Raw genomic sequence first — 18,696 nt, 5'->3', positions numbered from 1 at the left:
AATGGAGATCTACTGAAGCGCTTCTACACATCACCGCCGACAGAGACAATGTAAAGAACAAATGTCATCGAAGTAATACAAAGCGGATTAATTTCTCGCCGATTCAAAAATCTTCCGCGTTTGCAGACTCCGGTCTAAAAAATTAATTCCGAGTGTGCACCAAAAGTCACACTTGGAGACTTAGCTGCGACCCAGTGTTTCCTAAGTAAAAACTCGCTCCAAGTGTGCACCAAAAGTCACACTCGGAGACTTAGCTGCGACCCAGAGTCGCCTAAGTCAAAACTTGCTCCGAGTGTGCACCGAAAATCACACTCGGAGACTTAGCTGCGACCCAGAGTTGCCTAAGTAAAAACTCGCTCCGAGTGTGCACCAAAAGTCACACTCGGGGACTTAGCTGTGACCCAGAGTCGCCTAAGTAAAAACTCGCTCTGAGTGTGCACCAAAAGTCACACTCGGAGATTTAGCTGCGACCCAAAGTCGCCTAAGTAAAAACTCGCTCCGAGTGTGCACCAAAAGTCACACTCAGAGACTTAAATGCGACCCAGAGTCGCCTAAGTAAAAACTCGCTCCGAGTGAGCACCAAAAGCCACACTCGGAGACTTAGCTGTGACCCAGAGTCGCCTAAGTAAAAACTTGCTCCGAGTGTGCACCAAAAGTCACACTCGGAGACTTAGCTGCGAACCAGAGTCGCCTAAGTAAAAACTCGCTCCGAGTGTGCACCAAAAGTCACACTCGGGGACTTAGCTGCGACCCAGAGTCTCCTAAGTAAAAACTCGCTCCGAGTGTGCACCAAAAGTCACACTCGAAGACTTAGCTGCGACCCAGAGTCGCCTAAGTAAAAACTTGCTCCGAGTGTGCACCAAAAGTCACACTCGGAGACTTAGCTGCGACCCAGAGTCGCCTAAGTAAAAACTCGCTCCGAGTGCGCACCAAAAGTCACACTCGGAGACTTAGCTGCGACCCAGAGTCGCCTAAGTAAAAACTTGCTCCGAGTGTGCACCAAAAGTCACACTCGGAGACTTAGCTGCGACCCAGAGTCGCCTAAGTAAAAACTCGCTCCGAGTGTGCACCAAAAGTCACACTCGGGGACTTAGCTTCGACCCAGAGTCGCCTAAGTAAAAACTCGCTCCGAGTGTACACCAAAAGTCACTCTCGGAGACTTAGCTGCGACCCAGAATCGCCTAAGTAAAAACTCGCTCCGAGTGTGCACCAAAAGTCACACTCGGGGACTTAGCTGCGAACCAGAGTCGCCTAAGTAAAGTGCTTCCTCCGAGTGGGCACTTGAGTTACACTCGGAGGCTTAGCTGAGTCGCCTAAACAAAAACCACGAGTCAAAATCGTGTCAAAAAAAAACTCAGCGAAAGAAGAGCAAAAGATCCGGTTCGAATTCAAATTGAGTTCTACGATCAGTCGGCTCGGTGTGAATCAAGTTTATCCACACTGAGCCACGAATGTACCGGCCAACAACAGTGGCCAAAATTTAATACAAACTCCACTCGGCATACCGAGGTAAATGCACGTTCAGCATAAAGTCAATCAAGCATCGCCGGGGCTGGCAGGCTCCACGAAGGTGTCGAGGTCGATTCCATCTGCAATCCGAGTGGCCGTGTCGAGGAAGGTCTCCATAAAGTCTTCAAATCGAAGCTTCTTGGTGTTGGCAACCTGCAACTTCTTCAGCTTGTCTTCACGGGCTTCCTTACAATGCACTCGGACCAGAGACAGTGCCACGTCCGCGCCACACCGAGCAGCAGACTTCTTCCATGCCTGCACTCTGCTTGGAACATCCTCCAGTCGAGTCATCAACCCCTGTATCTCATTCCGGGAGTCATCTTCAGGCCACAGCTCTTTGTCAATTCGGCGGACAACTCCTCTCAGGCGACCAATGAAAGGACCCACCTTGTTAAGGCGGGAATTCAGTCGGAACATGTCCCGGTTAGCTTCATCACCGAGTGGAACATTCGGTTGCCCAAGCGACCGTTCAATTTCGGCAGTTTCGGCTTCAACGTCCCGACAGAAATCTGCAAAGAAAAGGCAGGGAGAAAATAAGCGCGGAGTGAACTCCAAAGTTAAAAGAGCACTCGGCAAGCAACTTACCACCAAGCAGTGCGACCATCTTCTTCGCCCAGTCGCCGACGTAGTTCTCCTGCGCTTTGCACCGAGCATTCATTAACTTCAGCTGGTCCATCCATCCAGATCTCTCCTTCTTCATTTTTTCTACCTCGGCTAGCAGTGCCTTGTTAGTCCCCCGAGATTCCTCCAAAGATACTTCTCGTTCAGCGAGAGCCTTCTTCATGCCAGCCAGATCATTCGCAGCTACCTCCAAGTCGGCAGCAAGTTGAGTCTTCTCAGCCTTCAGAGCATTATAGGCCGATCCATTTCACAAGTCTTCTGTCAAGGAGATACAAAGGGAGGATCAGAGAGGTTCAACAAGGAAAAAGTCTCAACAGATTCTTCAGACCCCTGCCGATGCAAGCAATCGACAGTGGTCTCGGGGACTACACCCAGTGGGTTCACTGAGAGTGACCCCACTGGTATGAAGCTCGAACAGGTCGGTCCCATTGAGCTCCATAGCAAACCAACAACACTATGAGATAACACTACTCTCGGAGACTACACCCAGCGGATGCACTCGGCGTGCCCCCACTGGTACCATTCGGGCAGATCAGCTCTGATCTGTAGAGATTATGGAAAATACATATAAAGACAACTGCCAGTGCAAGCACTCGGCAGAAGTCTCGGGGACTACACCCACTGGGTTCACATGGAGTGAACCCACTAGAAAATTAACCTACTGTATCCGAGTGTCTCGCCAAAAACCCCAGTGGGCACCAAGAGGAATGTAAACACTTACTAGTGCACTTACTGGGATATCATCCCGAAGCTCCAAGATCTTCTTGTACAGGGACGCAACGGAGTCATATGCTCCCTTGGCTTCGCCCACCATCAGCTCCACTTGTACCATGGCGTCCTTGGTGGCTCCTACTTGATCTTCCGGGAGGCGTCGGGCATCGTATTGAACAGTCGACGGACCCGGCGTGGCAGAAGGCGCCCCAGGTATCTCGAGCTCCCTGGGCATCCCGAGCTCTGTTCCAGTCGGTTCTGCCGTGAAGACCACCGTCTCAGTCGGTGGCACGCTCATGGCGGGGTTGGCAGTAGGTTGGATAACCCCAAGGACAGGTGCCAAAGCTAGTTCCGACCTCCTTTGGTCGTCGTCGTCCAGATGGATCACCTCCGGAGGAAGCCCGACTGAACAAAATAAAAATACAGAAAAAGATCAAGATCAAAGACAGCAATCGCAAAACGGTAATACAGCTCTCGGAGTCGTGACAACTTACCTTGCTGGGACATGGCGGCGTTATCAGTGTCCATGGGATCGTCACCCTGATGCGGCACAGAGGTGGCGAAAGTAGCAGCTGTGTTGAGTGAAATCCATTCGACGGGTAAACATGAATTCCCAAAAAGAAGAGTCCAATCGGATACTGAAGGAAATTAGAAGAGCAAAGATACTTACGCTGAGGCGACCGGAATAGCGATCCTCATCCGGGGCAAAGCTTCCCGAGGTTTAGACCCGCTGGGTTTAGCCACCTTGGACGGCTGATCCACGGGCTCGGCAGAAGAACCCCTGGTTCTATTCACACTCCGAGCACTAGGGGCCACGGGAGGAGTCGGCGGAACAGCGGGGTCATGATGGTGCTTGGTTCGGTGTTCTGGTGGTGAGGGTGACGAGCTCTGCTCTTCACTCTCCTCCTCCACCTCTTATGTTTCCTCCTCCGTCTCCCTACTGTCAGAGACATACTCGGCACTACCCGCGCTACCCTCCATACTGTCTTCTTCCTCGACCGGATTCCCATTTGAGACTGCAGAATGCCAGTTCGTCAACTCCTGCACAAAACACAGTCGGCAACGTCAGTCCGCGAGACAAGAAAATCAATAAAAATGAGAAGGTTAAAAGCACTCGACAACATGTACTCACCTCATTCGGAGGAGGATTTTGGGCACGGAAGGCCCTCACCCGCCGAGCTCCCACAGGGTTATCACATGTGCCCGTGATGCTGCGGACCCACGCACTCACGGTCTCCTCGCTCACGTCTTCAGGATGGGACCGAGTGGTATTCGAAGGCCCCGTGTAATGCCACATTGCGTGGTCTCGGGTCTGGAGCGGCTGGATGCGTCGACCCAGAAAGGTCTCCAACAGGTCCATGCCGGTGACTCCCTTCCGGACGACGGCTATCAACGCGTCGATCAAAGGCTGGATATGGGTTCTTTCTCCCTTAGAGAGCGCTAGCTTCCTGGGAGCGCCCGGACGGTCTAAACTGAAGGGTGGTAACCCACTCGAAGCATTCGGGCAGGCAATGCCCTGGCAATAGAACTAGGATGATTGCCGGTTCCTAACCGACTCAGATAGCTGAAGGGAGGGATACCTACTTTTCGTTTTCTTCTGAAATCCTAAACCCCCGCAGAGCTGGAGGATGTGTGTCTTATCATCAGACTGGCTAAGCTTCTTAACAGTTTGAGATCTAGCGGAGAAAACATGTTTGAAGAGCCCCCAATGGGGAGGACATCCTATGAAGCACTCGCAGAGGGTGATGAATTCGGAAAGGTGAGCTATCGCATTCGGCGGAAAGTGATGGAGCTGCGCCCCGAAGTAATTCATGATACCTCGGAAGAAAGGATGGGGAGGCAGGGAGAAACCTCTGGCCACGTGGCTGAGCAGCACAACGCGCTCCCCCTCCTTCGGCGCCGGCTCCATCTCGCCTTCCGGCAGCCTCCAAGATTTTTTGACGACCATGCCGTGCTCCACCACCTCCAGCACGTCGTTCTCCCTCACCGTGGAGGGGAGGAAGTTCCCCTGGATCCAGCCCGCCGGCAACACCTGCTGCCGCCGCTGAGTGGAGGCCGCCCCCTTCTTCTTCTTCTTCGCCTCGAGCTTGCTGGCTGCCCCTGCGTCATGGCGAGGGCGACGGATCCGCAGAGGAGGAGGGGAAGGAGGTGGCTTGAGGTGTTCAGGGAGTTGCGAGGGGGGGGGGGGGGCGAGATCAATGGGAGGAGGACGAGCAGCGCAACAGGAAGGTCCGCCGGGAAGGCTTTAATAGGCCTCCGACTGAGTCACCTACACGTGGGCCCAAGATCTGATCCTCCCAACCGGCTGCTGTAAGATTAGTGGAGAAGATCGCGGCGCGGCAATCGAGGATGCGAAATCTACTGGATGGCGATGTCGTCATCCCCACTGAGGGCGCGACAACCGAAATTTGAGGATCCTGGAAAATCCGGCGCTGTCAGTAGGACCGGTCACGTCGAAAGATTCCGCGGAAGCAATCGGTCCCTCACGGTTCGTTTCGCTTGCATATTCACTCGGATCACTTGCCGCAAAGATAAAATGGATCAAGGCAGACAACGCTAAGATCACCTCAATACCAGTCGGTTTCAAACTCCGGACATAACTTCATCGTTCCAACCCCGATCCATTCGGGGACTAATGATGGGGTTATAGTCCCAGGGTAGGGTCATAGGTCTGCCCTATAGGTCCTACCCAAGGACTACCCTTCATAGAGGACAAGGCCCTTAGACAGTTCCGACTGAACTAAGGACGCCCCATCATCCAGTCGGCGACGATCCACTCGGAGCATATCTAACGTACCGACTGGAATCCACTCTGTAACGTCGTAACCTCCCAGGAGGGCAACAGTCATATGTTTTCATACACCATAACTAGCATTTAAGGCTGACGTTACCAGTAACGCCAGCGTTTACTCGCCACTACTCCACCCCTGTCCACTGGACCATTATGAAGGGCAGCGCACTCTATATAAGCCGCCCTTCACCACTGGTACATGGGTGGGCACTTGCTGTAATCCCTTTATTCACTCGACACAAAGCTCCCAAGAGCACTGAGACGTAGGGCTTTTACCTCCACCGTAGAGGGGCCTGAACTCATACATCCTCGCCGTAGCTAAGGCTCTGCCCATATACTTTCGTATCCCATACTTCTACTGTCAGACTTATACCCACCACAGTGGACATATGGGAACTTGACTACGGAGTAGATTTTAAGGTCCCTTTGTTTAAGTGCAAATGGGTCAATCTGTCAGGAGGCGGGGTACAGGTAGACCCATAGTACGGAATGACAACAGTGGATCTGAACAATCTTGGGTACACTGACGAACCATTCGTCCTAGCCAATGATGTGGCACAGGTTATCTATGTGAAGGACATGTCTACCAAACCGAGAAAAAGAAAAAATAAGGAAGCGATTACATCATACAATGAGCCTCTTTTGTCCCGGTTTGTGGCACTAACCGGGACCAAAGGTCTTTGTTTCCCGCCCTTTGGGCTGCTGAAAAGAGGCCTTTGGTCCTGGTTGGTGCCACCAACCGGGACTAAAGGGGTGCATTGGTCCCGGTTGGTGCCATGAACCGGGACCAATGCTGTGCCTATATAAGCAGCACTCGCGAAAATTTGGTTCATTTCGTTCTTCCTCGCCGCTCGCCGCCGCCAGGCTGCCCGTCCGTCTCCGCCTCGCCGTCGCCGTCGTCGCCATGCGCTGCCCCGACGCCGTCGCCGCACCCCCGCCCCGCGTCCCGTGCCCCGCGACGCTGCCGGCCCCTTCCCGTCGCCGCCCCGCCCCAGCCTGCGCGGCACCTCACCGTCGACCGTCGCCGCGCCGCCCCGCCCCGCGTCGCACCTCGCCGTCACCGTCGCCATCCCCGACACCGTCGCCGTGAGCAAATATTTTGCTAATTTAATTTGATGTTAGTAGTAGTTAATTTAGATGTGTAGTATAATTTAGATGTGTAGTTAATTGAGTTAGATTTTGTTAGATTTTTCTTTAGATTTTTTTTTTAGATTTTTTTGTAGTTCATAGATTTTTTTGTTAGATATGTAGTTCATAGATTTTTCTGTTAGATTTTTTTTCATATTGTGTTAGATTTTTTCCTGTTAAAAGATTTTTTTGGTGATATTATTGTTGAATATGCATGTTTGTATGTTCATATATATATGCAAAGATCGAATATGTCAAATTTTTATGATTTTTTCTGTTCATAGAATTTTTATGATTTTTTTCTATTGTAATTTTGTTCATAGAATTTTAATGATTTTTTGTTCATAGTATTTTCTTTGTCAATTTATGTATATGTTCATATTGTGTATGTATAGGAAAATTGTTCATGATCAAAGTCATTTATGAATATGTTCATATTTAGAATAGAGGAAAAAGGAAAAAATAAGAAGAGAAAGTGTTTAATATAATTAGTTAGAAAAATAATAGAACTATAGTTAAACTAGTTTATTTTTAGTAAGTACTACTTTATTTTATTTATAGTAAGTGCTTCATATATAGTTGAACTAGCTAGTTGATTTAATAAACTACTTTATTTTACTATATATAGAAGTAGTTTGTTTTTAGTAAGTACTACTTTATTTATTTATAGTAAGTGCTTAGTAGTTGAACTAGTTGATTTAATTAATAAAACTACTTTATTTAACTATATATAGAAGTAGTTCCCGCATCGACGTCGACGATGCCTATCCCGCATCCTCGTCGTCGTCGACTCGGCGGTGGAGGCCTGCTTGATCAGGGCCATGTTCGGGACTGGGCTCCGCCGGGCTGGTATTGGGAGATGCTACCTTCCGGGGGACGTAGGTTGGTGAGGAGGCAGCCCGTTGTTGACCCGATCCTTGTTTGGTGGCAGTCGCGTGGGCAGGTGACGGTGCCGAGGCTTCCGGACACCGCGGAGGTGGTACGTCACACTGTCAGCGAGGAGGACGAGCACGTCCGTCGCTACATGGTTGCATTGGAGGGCTGGTTCAACAATACCTGGCAGGTTCTTCAGGGATCTCATTGGAGCTATGATCCTGTGATGGTTCCTTATCTTTGGGTGTCCACCGCCCGCGACGATACCCGTCGGGCGCGGTTCTAGCTGTATTAGCGATGCTATATGTATGATAGTATTCGAGGACTATTAGTGAAAATATTCGATGATGTACGGACACAAGAGATGATGTAGTTTTGGTTATAATTCAATGCATGCTAATTTGAATACTACTTTATTTTACGATTTGGTTTTTCTTATTGATTGCTCATATTGGAAAAGTACTCCTACTTTGAATGCTAAAGTTGAAGAGCACTCTATGCAGAAATCTAGGAGCCCCCTCCATCATCCACGCCGTCGTGGGGGTAGCTTCTCCTGCATTCCCGTGTGCTAGACAATTTGGTGTAATAATGCACTCTGGAATGAAAGGAGGAGCTACGTACCATCACCGATAGTCAACCCGTGATTACTAATAATGATCTAATTTAGGTTGTTTAGTACATATATTTAATTGTACAAGTTTAATATTTGAATTATGAACATAGGCCGGAAATGTCGTACTCGGACGACGAAAACCGCCCGGGGGAGTGCGACTGGTGCCACGACGACCAAGGTATGTGCGACAGGTTCATTGAGCCGGACGAAGATCGGCGCTTCAGCATTAAGCTCGAGGAGACCTTCAATGTTCATACGGTACGCAACGACGACAATAGTTTTTTTCGTAATTAAGCATGACTTCAACTATTTTAAGGTGTATTTTTCATCTTTTCCAATTCGACTAGCTTATCCCATGCTATGCAAGATGCTATGTCTTGGAGAGGATGGGTTTTGAAGACCATGAAAGTATGGAAACCAAAAAAATTCTCCTAAGGACCCATCATGGTGTGGATTTTGAAGTAAAGCTGTACAATGCTGAGAGTGTAACCCATTTTGGTTGCAAAAATTGGGAAGCACTTTGCAAGATGTATGGTTTTATCTTGGTGATCCTACAATCGAGCAAGACAATATGGACATTTGGGTCCTTGTGGATACACCTCCAATTCTTCCCCCATGTGAGCTTAACATAGTTATTAATAATTTATATTGTTTATTTCAAAATAGTTGACAGCTTATTTCCATTGACAGCTTATTTTCATTCTTCAAAGAATGTGCGGAAGATGGTAGACAAAACCCACTACACCGATGGCTTCGAATTAACTTATAAGGAGAAAAATCATCTGACCGCATTTTGTACTAATCTTGAGAATTACAATGTCTAGAATCGAACTCCTCAACATTATGGTAAATACGTGCCACTAGGGCACGTGTTGAACTACGGTAACTACCATGAAGATACCCTGGTAATATTTTTTACTATTACGACATCCGTGCATCTTTTTGCATACTTCTAAAACTAGTATACATCATTGCTAACTACGAAGTTATTACTACGTTTTTGAACAGATAATCCCGAATGATTGTGTGCCTCATCTGATGTATACGCACGGTCGCCTTGATGTTTTGAACATACAACCAGGTCGTCCTACGAATCTCAACTGTCCATACCGGAATTCTAACAGAAGTGGAGACATGACAATCAAAGAATGGAAAAAATGTATGGACAGTCGTAAGGAGCTTCTTGGAAGCAAAAGGAAGCAAAGCGCAAGAATTGGAGACAGGATGATCTCCATTCTTCATAATGGAGAGTCGGGGTCTATATTGTTTTATGCTATTTTATCTTAAGTGTGTTTAGGTCTACCTGATACTGATGTTGTGCTAAGAACAATTATGTAGGGTTGGGTTCGATGACTATGAGTATGATGATCGTATGACTTTTTGTTAATAACGAGTAGAAGTTGTATGATGATGCATGATTAGTAGGACTTGTTATTATATATGATGATGTACGATGCGAGCATGAAGAGTTATCATATATCAGCGGGTGAAATGAACATTGCAGTAGCGTTGGTAAACCAAGCACGAAGATAAGAGACGACACTTCTCTCTATTAGCTAGCTAATAACAACCTAAATTAACCCCCAAAACCCCTAAACCAGCCACTTTCAAAAAAAATAAAAACCTCACCTACAGCCAGCTTCTGACGCGTGGATGCCTTTTGTTCCCGGTTTATGTGACGAACCGGGACCAAAGGCCCCCCTGCCTGTGCTGCGGGCACGTGGATGCCCATCTGTCCCGGTTCATGTAAGAACCGGGACTAAAGGGGGAGGCATTAGTAACGACCTATTAGTCCCCGTTCAAGAACCGGGACTAAAGGCCCTTATGAACCGGGACAAATGCCCTGTTTTCTACTAGTGTAACAAGTATATGGGGGTGTTTGTTTCCAGGGACTTTTTGGTATAGGGACTAAAAAATGTCTCTTTTAGTCTCATCTAAACCAAACAGGAGTGACTTTTAGGCACTAAAAGTAGGCATCTGGGCCTAAAGGTAGAAGTCCCTATGAGAGGGTCTTTTTGAGACTTTCTGGAACTTTTTCCAACAGTGCCCTTACTTTTAGCATGTCATTTAATAACCTCTAGTCCATTAATAGGGGTAATATGGTATTTTAGCATGTCATTTAATAACCTTTAGTCCATGTTTAGTCCCTGAAACCAAACAAATAGGGACTAGGCACTTTTTAGTTGGGACTAAAAAAAGTCCTAGAACTTTTTAAACAAACATGGCCTATATTGACATATTTGTCTAGACCAAGGAATGAAAAGCAAACAATATTGTTATCACTCTAGTTCCAGCTCCGGCTGCTGCTCAAAAGGTGATGTGTCAAAAAAACATTAATGTACTTTATCCCTCAAACAGAAGAGAAGGAAAAAAAAGGAAACGCTTTGCTACATGGTGGTTTTAGTCGGAACTGAAAATATCTGCCTTGCAGTTTCTGTTATAGTTTACTGGTTATATACACTCGAGAGAGAGAGTGGAGGTGGTTTTAGTGTCAAGAGGCGGCACGCATGCCAGCGTGGCAGGTGTCATCCACACAAATAGGATCTGTTTACACTTGTGTATTACATAAAATACACATGGATGGATGTTAAGGCTGGAACGAAAGTTGGTGAAGACAAGCGATTGCAATCCTTTGGTGAAGATGTGTGCATATTGAGAGCCGGATGGCACATGCAGAAGGCGTACTTCACCGAGAGAGACACGACCACGAACAAAATGCAGGTCTATCTTAATGTGCTTGATCCGCTGATGCAGCACTGGATTGCTCGCAAGATATGAGGCACTGACGTTGTTGCATAGATGACAGTAGCACGGGTCGGCGGAACCTGGATATCAAACAGCAGTTGGTGTAACCAACAGGATTCGACCACACAATTTGCCACACCCCGATACTCGGCTTCGACACTAGAACACGAGATGGTGGGTTGGTGCTTGGAGGACCAGGAGACGAGGTTTGTGCCGAGGAAGACACAAAAAACAGAGGTGGACTTGCGGTTATCCGGACAACCGGCCCAGTCCGCATCTGTATAAATCGATGAGGTCCCTGGTGGGTGATTTGTAATACTGGAGACCATAGTGAGGTATTGGAGGGCTCCAGTGAGGCTCCGGTAGTAGGTGGGATTAGAGAGGAGCTGGCCATCGGTGGATGACAATTTGGAGGTGGTGTTGACTGGTGTAGGAACGGGTTTGCAGTTGAGCATGTTGGCGCGATCAAGAAGCTCAAGAGTGTATTGCTGCTGACAGAGAAACAATCCGGAGGAATTGTGAGTGACATTGATGCCCAAGAAATGGTGAAGAGGACCGAGATCGGTCATGGAAAATTCCTTTTTCAGATAGTTGATGATGTGGGAGAGCAAGGGGGTGAGCTTGCCGCAACGATGATATCATCAACGTAAACGAGCAAGTGTGCAAGGGAATTACCATGACAGAGGATGAAGAGGGATGCGTCACTCTTGGGGGGCCGAAGCCCAAGGGAAACAAGGAAAGTCCGAAAGCGAAGGAACCAAGTGCGAGGTGTTTGCTTCAAACCGTAGAGGGACTTGTGTAGCGAACACACATGATCCGGCTTGGAAGGATCCACAAAACCGGCGGGTTAGGAGCAGTACACCATCTCAGCTAGTTCACCATGGAGGAATGCATTCTTGACATCGAGTTGGTGGATGGTCCATGAGTGGGGTCTGGCGAGGCTCAACACAACCCGAATGCTAGCGGGCTTGACGACGGGGCTGAAGGCTTCATCATAGTGCACTCCATCTTGTTGCTACTTCTCAAACAACAGTGCCAGAAATTGACACGTTGACGGAGATTGGGCTTGCGTTGGTTTTTCCCTTGAAGAGGAAAGGGTGATGCAGCACAGGAGCAGTAAGTATTTCCCTCAGTTTGAGAACCTAGGTATCGATCCAGCAGGAGGGTCTCGTCAAGTCCAGAGTACTTGCACAAACACAAACAAACTTGCACCCAACGCTTCAAAGGGGTTGTCAATCCCTTCAAGATTGTTTGCAAAAGTGAGATCTGAAGACGGAAAGTGCAATGTAGTAAAAAGTGTAAGGCTGGAAATATGGTGGGGAGTAGACCCTAGGGGCCATAGTGTTCACTAGAGGCTTCTCTCAAAATGGCAAGTATTACGATGGGTGAACAAATTACTGTCGAGCAATTCATAGAACCGCGCAAAGTCATGACGATATCTAAGGAAATGATCTAGCATATAGGCATCACGTCCGAGACAAGTAGACTGATACTTGCTGCATCTACTACTATTACTCCACACATCGACCGCTATCCAGCATGCATCTAGTGTATTGAGTTCATGACGAACAGAGTAACGCTTTAAGCAAGATGACATGATGTAGAGGGATAATCTCAAATCAATGATGAAAAATCCATCTTTTTACCCTTGATGGCAACAACACGATACGTGCCTCGCTACCCCTTCTGTCACTGGGTGAGGTCACCGCACGGTATGAAGCCAAAACCAAGCACTTCTCCCATTGCTAGAATCATAGATCTAGTTGGCCAAACACAACCCACAACTCGAAGAGAATTACAAGGATATGAAATCATGCATAAGACAGATCAGAAGAAACTCAAATAAGATTCATAGATAATCTAATCATAAATCCACAATTCATCGGATCTCGACAAACACACAACAAAAGAAGATTACATCGGATAGATCTCTATGAAGATCATGGAGAACTTTGTATTGAAGATCCAAGAGGGAGAAGAAGCCATCTAGTTACTAGCTATGGACCCGTAGGTCTATGGTGAACTACTCACGCATCATCGGAGAAATCATGGTGTTGATGGAGAAGCCTTCTGTGTCCGAATCCCCCCTCCGGCAGGGCACCAGGACGTTCCCCAGATGAGATCTTGCGGAGACAGAACCTTGCGGCGGCGGAAAAGTGATTACGATGCTCCCCTGATTTTTTGGGAATATTTGGGAATTTATAGGCGCAAGATCTAGGTCAGGGGACCTCCACGGGGCCCACAAGCCTGCATGGCGCGACCCCCTGGCCACAGGATGGGGGCTTGTGGGGCCCCTAGGGCTCTTCTGGCTTGGCCCCCAAGCTCTCCGATCTTCTTCCCTTCCAGAAAAAATTCTTTTCGGGGATTTTCTTCCGTTTGGACTCTGTTTCAAAATCTCCTCTGAAAGGGGTCAAAAACATGGAAAAAACAGGAACTGGCACTTGGCACTGAGTTAATAGGTTAGTCCCAGAAAATAAATAGAAGGCATGCAAAACATCTAAAGTTTGACAAGATAATAGCATGAAACCATCAAAAATTATAGATACGTTGGAGACGTATCAAGCATCCCCAAGCTTAACTCCTGCTCGTCCTCAAGTAGGGAAGTGATAAAGAACGAATTTTTGATGTGGAATGCTACCTAGCATAATTTTCCTTTGCAACTTCTTTCACGTGGCATAAATGTTCAGATCCGAACGATTCAAAACAATAGTTTGCTATTGACATGAAAACAATAATACTTCAAGAAAACTAGCAAAGTAATCATGAACTTTCAAAATAACAAGGCCAAAGAAAGTTATCCCTACAAAATCATATAGTTTGGCTATGCTCCATCATCCTCACACAACTAATGTAAATCATGCACAACCCCGGAATTGGCAAAGTAATTGTTTTCGCAGTCTTACTTTCTGAAACTTTTTATAACTATCACGCAATACATGAGCGCGAGCCATGGATATAGCACTATAAGCGGAATAGAGTGTGGTGGTGGTTGTGAGACAAAAAGGAGGAGATGGTCACATTGACTTGGCGTATCAATAGGATATGGAGATTCCCATTAATAGATATGAATGTGAATGAGTAGGGATTGCCATACAAGAGATGCACTAGAGCTATAAGTATGTGAAAGCTCAAGGGAGAACTAGTGGGTGTGCATCCAACTTGCTTGCTCACGAAGACCTAGGGAAATTTTGAGGAAGCCCATCATTGGAATATACAAGCCAAGTTATAAAACAAAGATTCCCACTAGCATATGGTAGTGACAAAGCAAGAAGCTCTCAATGATGAAGAACATGGTGCTATCATGAAGCACAAGTGTGGAAAAATATAGTAGCATTGTCCCTTCTCTCTTTTTCTCTCATTTCTTTTTTTTATTTGGGCTCTTAGGCCTCCTTTTTTTTGGGCTCTTTGGCCTCTTTTTTATTATTATTTCCTCACATGGGACAATGCTCTAATAATGATGATCATCACACTTTTTAGTTACTCATAGCTCAAAGATCACAATGATGATAACTCCATAGTAAATGCCTCCGGCAATGTACCGGGATGTTCAACGATCTAGTATGATAATGCAATGGCAATATGAGAGTGACGAGACAAGTAATTAGACGGGACGGTGGTAGTTGCCTGGCAATATATCTCGGAATGGCTATGAAAATGCCATAGTAGGTAGGTATGGTGGCTGTTTTGAGGAAGGAATTTGGTGGGTTTGTGCACCGGCGAGAATTGCGCGGCGCTAGAGAGGCTAACAATGGTGGAAGGTGAAAGTGCATCTATAACATGGACTCAACATTAGTCATAAAGAACTCACATACTTTTTGCAAAAGTTTTTATTAGTAATCAAAACAAAGTGCTAACACTAGTGGGGACAGGGCCTATAGCCCTGGCCCGTAAGGGGCTTTAGTCCCGGTTCACCAACCGGGACTAAATGGGCGGGACTAAAGGCCTAACCTTTTCGTCCCGGCCCTCTTACACGCGGGATTAAAGGTGCTCCACGTGGGCGCCTCGTAGCGCCCCAGGGGCAGGCCCTTTAGTCCCAGTTCGTTACACGGTCCGGGACTAAAGATTTTTAGATTTTGCTGGCTTTTGGGTTTTTTTTGAATGAAATTATTTTTGGGTTTTAGGGTTTTAGGGTTTAGGTGTTCGAGAGATAAACGTGATGCCTCATTTGGTGTTCGGGAATTAGTTTTCATATAATTTAAAATAGAAATAATTATGCATATATATATATATATATAAGATTAACTTATCTTACAAGTGATCATATATATATACAATTATATGGAGATCTGAATTATCGGGACTAGAGCCCGTCTATTCGATTACATGGACGAACATCAGTAATGACCCTTAGCTACACTAAATCGTCCTTTGTCTTCTATAGCTTCCGTCCTCAGAAATCCCGCAAGCTCCTCTGCAACAGGAATCGCACGTTGCTCTGGTAGGACCTTCGTCCTCATGGCCGTGTGCTATATAAGAAGAGGAGATGAATATGAATATCAATCATGATAACAAAGAAAGACGGGTAAAAATAGAGGTGTGAATGTTCATTGCTTACGTCGAATCTGTGATCCTTGAACTCAGAGGTAAACGTGCGAATGGTCTCGCAAACATAGTATCCGCATATATGTGTTCCCCGTGGCTGCTGGTCGCACTTTACGAGAATAGAATATATATAATCAAAATAATAATCTAGCATCATAAATGTATTGAAAATTAATAGAAGTATATCATACTACTACTTACCTGAGCCGCTCTAAAGGTCAGCTTCTCAGGAAAGTTACCGGGAGTCACGCACTTGAACCGATTCCAAACCCTGCCCGACAAGGATAATGATTTGCTAAGTTTTTCATTAATTGATATATCAGAAAATCATCGAAAGAGACCGATAGAGCGCAAGAATGGTTAAAATTACCCTTGGAGCATGTCCTGCAGGCTTTGGAACTGTTCCAAGGGTCTCGATAATGGGTCGAAGGCATCAACTCTTCCCTTATCAGAATGTCCAACAGAATCCAATAGAAGCTGCACATGTATATATATATATATATATATATATATATATATATATATATATATATATATATATATATATGTCAGTAACTTATCAATTACACTTATAAGTGAATGGACACAACAGAGTAAAGACCCTCACCTGAAGTTGTATGGAAACAGTATGTGGTCACAGAAATTTTGATCTCTTAGAAACCTTAGAAGGTTTTCCTCCGTCTCCTTGGGATAATTAGTTAGCGTCGCTATATGTATTTTATCTGGATCAATAAACCCAATATTTAGGATGCACTTACTTTTACACTCCAGAATCTTCATTCTGCATAATAGAGTACAAGTTATATATAGACAATGAATTGAAATAACTAAACAAGTTATATGTAGACAACGAATTGAAAAACTTACAGACAATAGCAACTCATAAGCGATTTGTCAAGGGCGTCGCCATTGTACATCTGGAAGAGTTCATCAAAGTCGATATGGATTTCTTCGGAGCGGCCATAGTACTCCAGTGGGACACTCAGCACGATCATCGTTCTCCCATTCTTTGATTCACTTAAGTACCATTTATGCAAGTAACGCATATTTGTTGGGAGATCATCTTTGCTGACCAAAGGCTCTCCCATGACAAACTGTGGCTTAGGGGCTACCACAGCCTTGGGTATCCTGTCGTCTTGGGAAGCCAGCAAATCTTCAACCGAGATACCACATTCATCCGCCAACTCCTTTGCTTTTTCAAAAGCTTGCCCCTGCACCGGAGGGGGAACATTCTCGGTTAACACCTTGAGGGGTGGGATCGACTGTTTGGCCTGTTGTCCAAGCTGAGGAACGTCTGATTTTTTCTTGCTTGTAGTTGAACTTGATTTGCTCCCACTTGCACTTGCACGGGACCTGCTCTTTTTCACTTCCTTCTGCAATGTGCGTGTATAGTCATCAGGCTTATAGTGTAAGTCATACTGTGATGGAGTGGTTATGAAGTCTTTTGCCCATGCTATGTTCTTCTCGGTGTATTTCGGACGGGGCTCGGGTTCCTTCCTTTTCATCTGCGCATCATGCTGTTCCTTTGCTATCCTGGCGTTTTCCTCGGGGGTACGATCATAAGGTCTGATAGGAAGATTAGCATGAGGTACCTTTGGGAGGGGCGACAGTTTGCGCTTTGGGGAGCTCCGTCCCTTAGAAATCATCGACGAAGCGTTCTTGCTGGCACGCTTCCGCTTAGTATCATGTGCGGGCGGCGGCGGAGATGGACGACCCAAGTCCGGCGGCGGTGATCGAGATGGACTCGTGTTGTGCTGGCCGACGTCATGTGGAGGGCTTGGAGGTAATGGAGGTGTAGGTGACCTACGACGACTCGGAGGCGGTGTTGTCCTTGGGGCCGAGCCTGGAAGCTTGATGTAGTTCTTGTCCCATAGGATGACTCCACCCAGTACTTCTTCGAGTGTCCTCTCATCTTTGGGTCCAGCTATGTCGAGCTCCATATCATTAAACCCCGTCATGATTTCATCCACCCCGACTTTAGCAAAGCCAGCTAGAATCTCACGACCATGCCAGCGTGCATCAGGGCCAAAAGGTAAAGCTTGTCCGACGGCCACCTTCATGGATATGTTCTTGAATTTTTGATGGAGTTCACATGATGTTGACTCCTTGATTCCATCCACGGGGTAGCCGGGATCACCCTCTATCATTCTTCGTTCATCGTCGGGCGGGGCCTCAGATTCAGCCACGCTGCTTTTCCGCTTAGATGGGGCGCCGGTAATATCAAGTGAGGGATCTTCCTGGCGCGGTACTCCTCTAAGCTCATCAATCTGCTTCTGTTGCTCGTTAATCCTGGCAAGCAACTGGTTGAACTTGTCATTCTCCTCATCCTGCTGCCGCTTCTTTGCTCTCTCTCGGCTTCGGTAAGTGTCTTGGTCTCTGGCAAACCCAAGCCACCACGGGTAAGAAGGACCGAATCCTCGCGTTCGTCCTCCATGTTCGTCATTGCCGAGGACCAGTGTGAGCAAATCTTTATCTCTATCTGCAGTGAACTTTCTTTGTCCCTCCTTAATTTCTTTCACTATCCTTTTCCAATTCTCCCTGGGTATCCTAAGATCGTCATTGCAGATGAGGTCCCCTGTTGTTTCGTCGTACGACCCACCATGCGCAAGGAACCAATTTCTTGCTCTCAATTCCCACTCATCACGGAGTGGTTCAGGTACGACGCCTTTATCTATCAGATCTTGCTCTTTCTTATCCTACTTTGGGATGGCAGTCTCATAGCCCCCTGGCCCCAGCTTGTGGTGATATTTCTTCTTGTCGGCATTTATCTTGTTCTTTTCTGATAATGCCTGGGCATCTTCTGACTCCTTGTACTCTTGAAATTCCTTCCAGTGATTCGCCTGCTTGGCTAGATACCCCTCGAATACTGGCACTTTCTGTGTCTTCAGATAGTTTTTCCATAGCTTCTTCTTCCAGCTACGGAACAGTTCGGCCATCTCCTTCAGAGTCCACTGCTTGACTTTGGCCCTCAGTTTGTCTGCGTCGTCTTCATTCTCACATTTTGGCAGGTTGAAATGTGACATGAGATCATTCCAAAGATTATCTTTGTACCTTTCGGCAACATAGTCACTATCGGCTGCCCCTTTGCGCTTGTTCCACTCCCGAACGCTGATCGGGACGTGATCCCTAACGAGAACTCCGCATTGCTTCTTGAATGTGTCAG

Source organism: Hordeum vulgare, chromosome 1H (assembly GCF_904849725.1).
Source record: "Hordeum vulgare subsp. vulgare chromosome 1H, MorexV3_pseudomolecules_assembly, whole genome shotgun sequence".
Lineage (NCBI taxonomy): Eukaryota > Viridiplantae > Streptophyta > Magnoliopsida > Poales > Poaceae > Hordeum > Hordeum vulgare.
The sequence above is the reverse complement of the archived record's forward strand: the minus strand, read 5'-3'. Positions refer to the sequence as shown.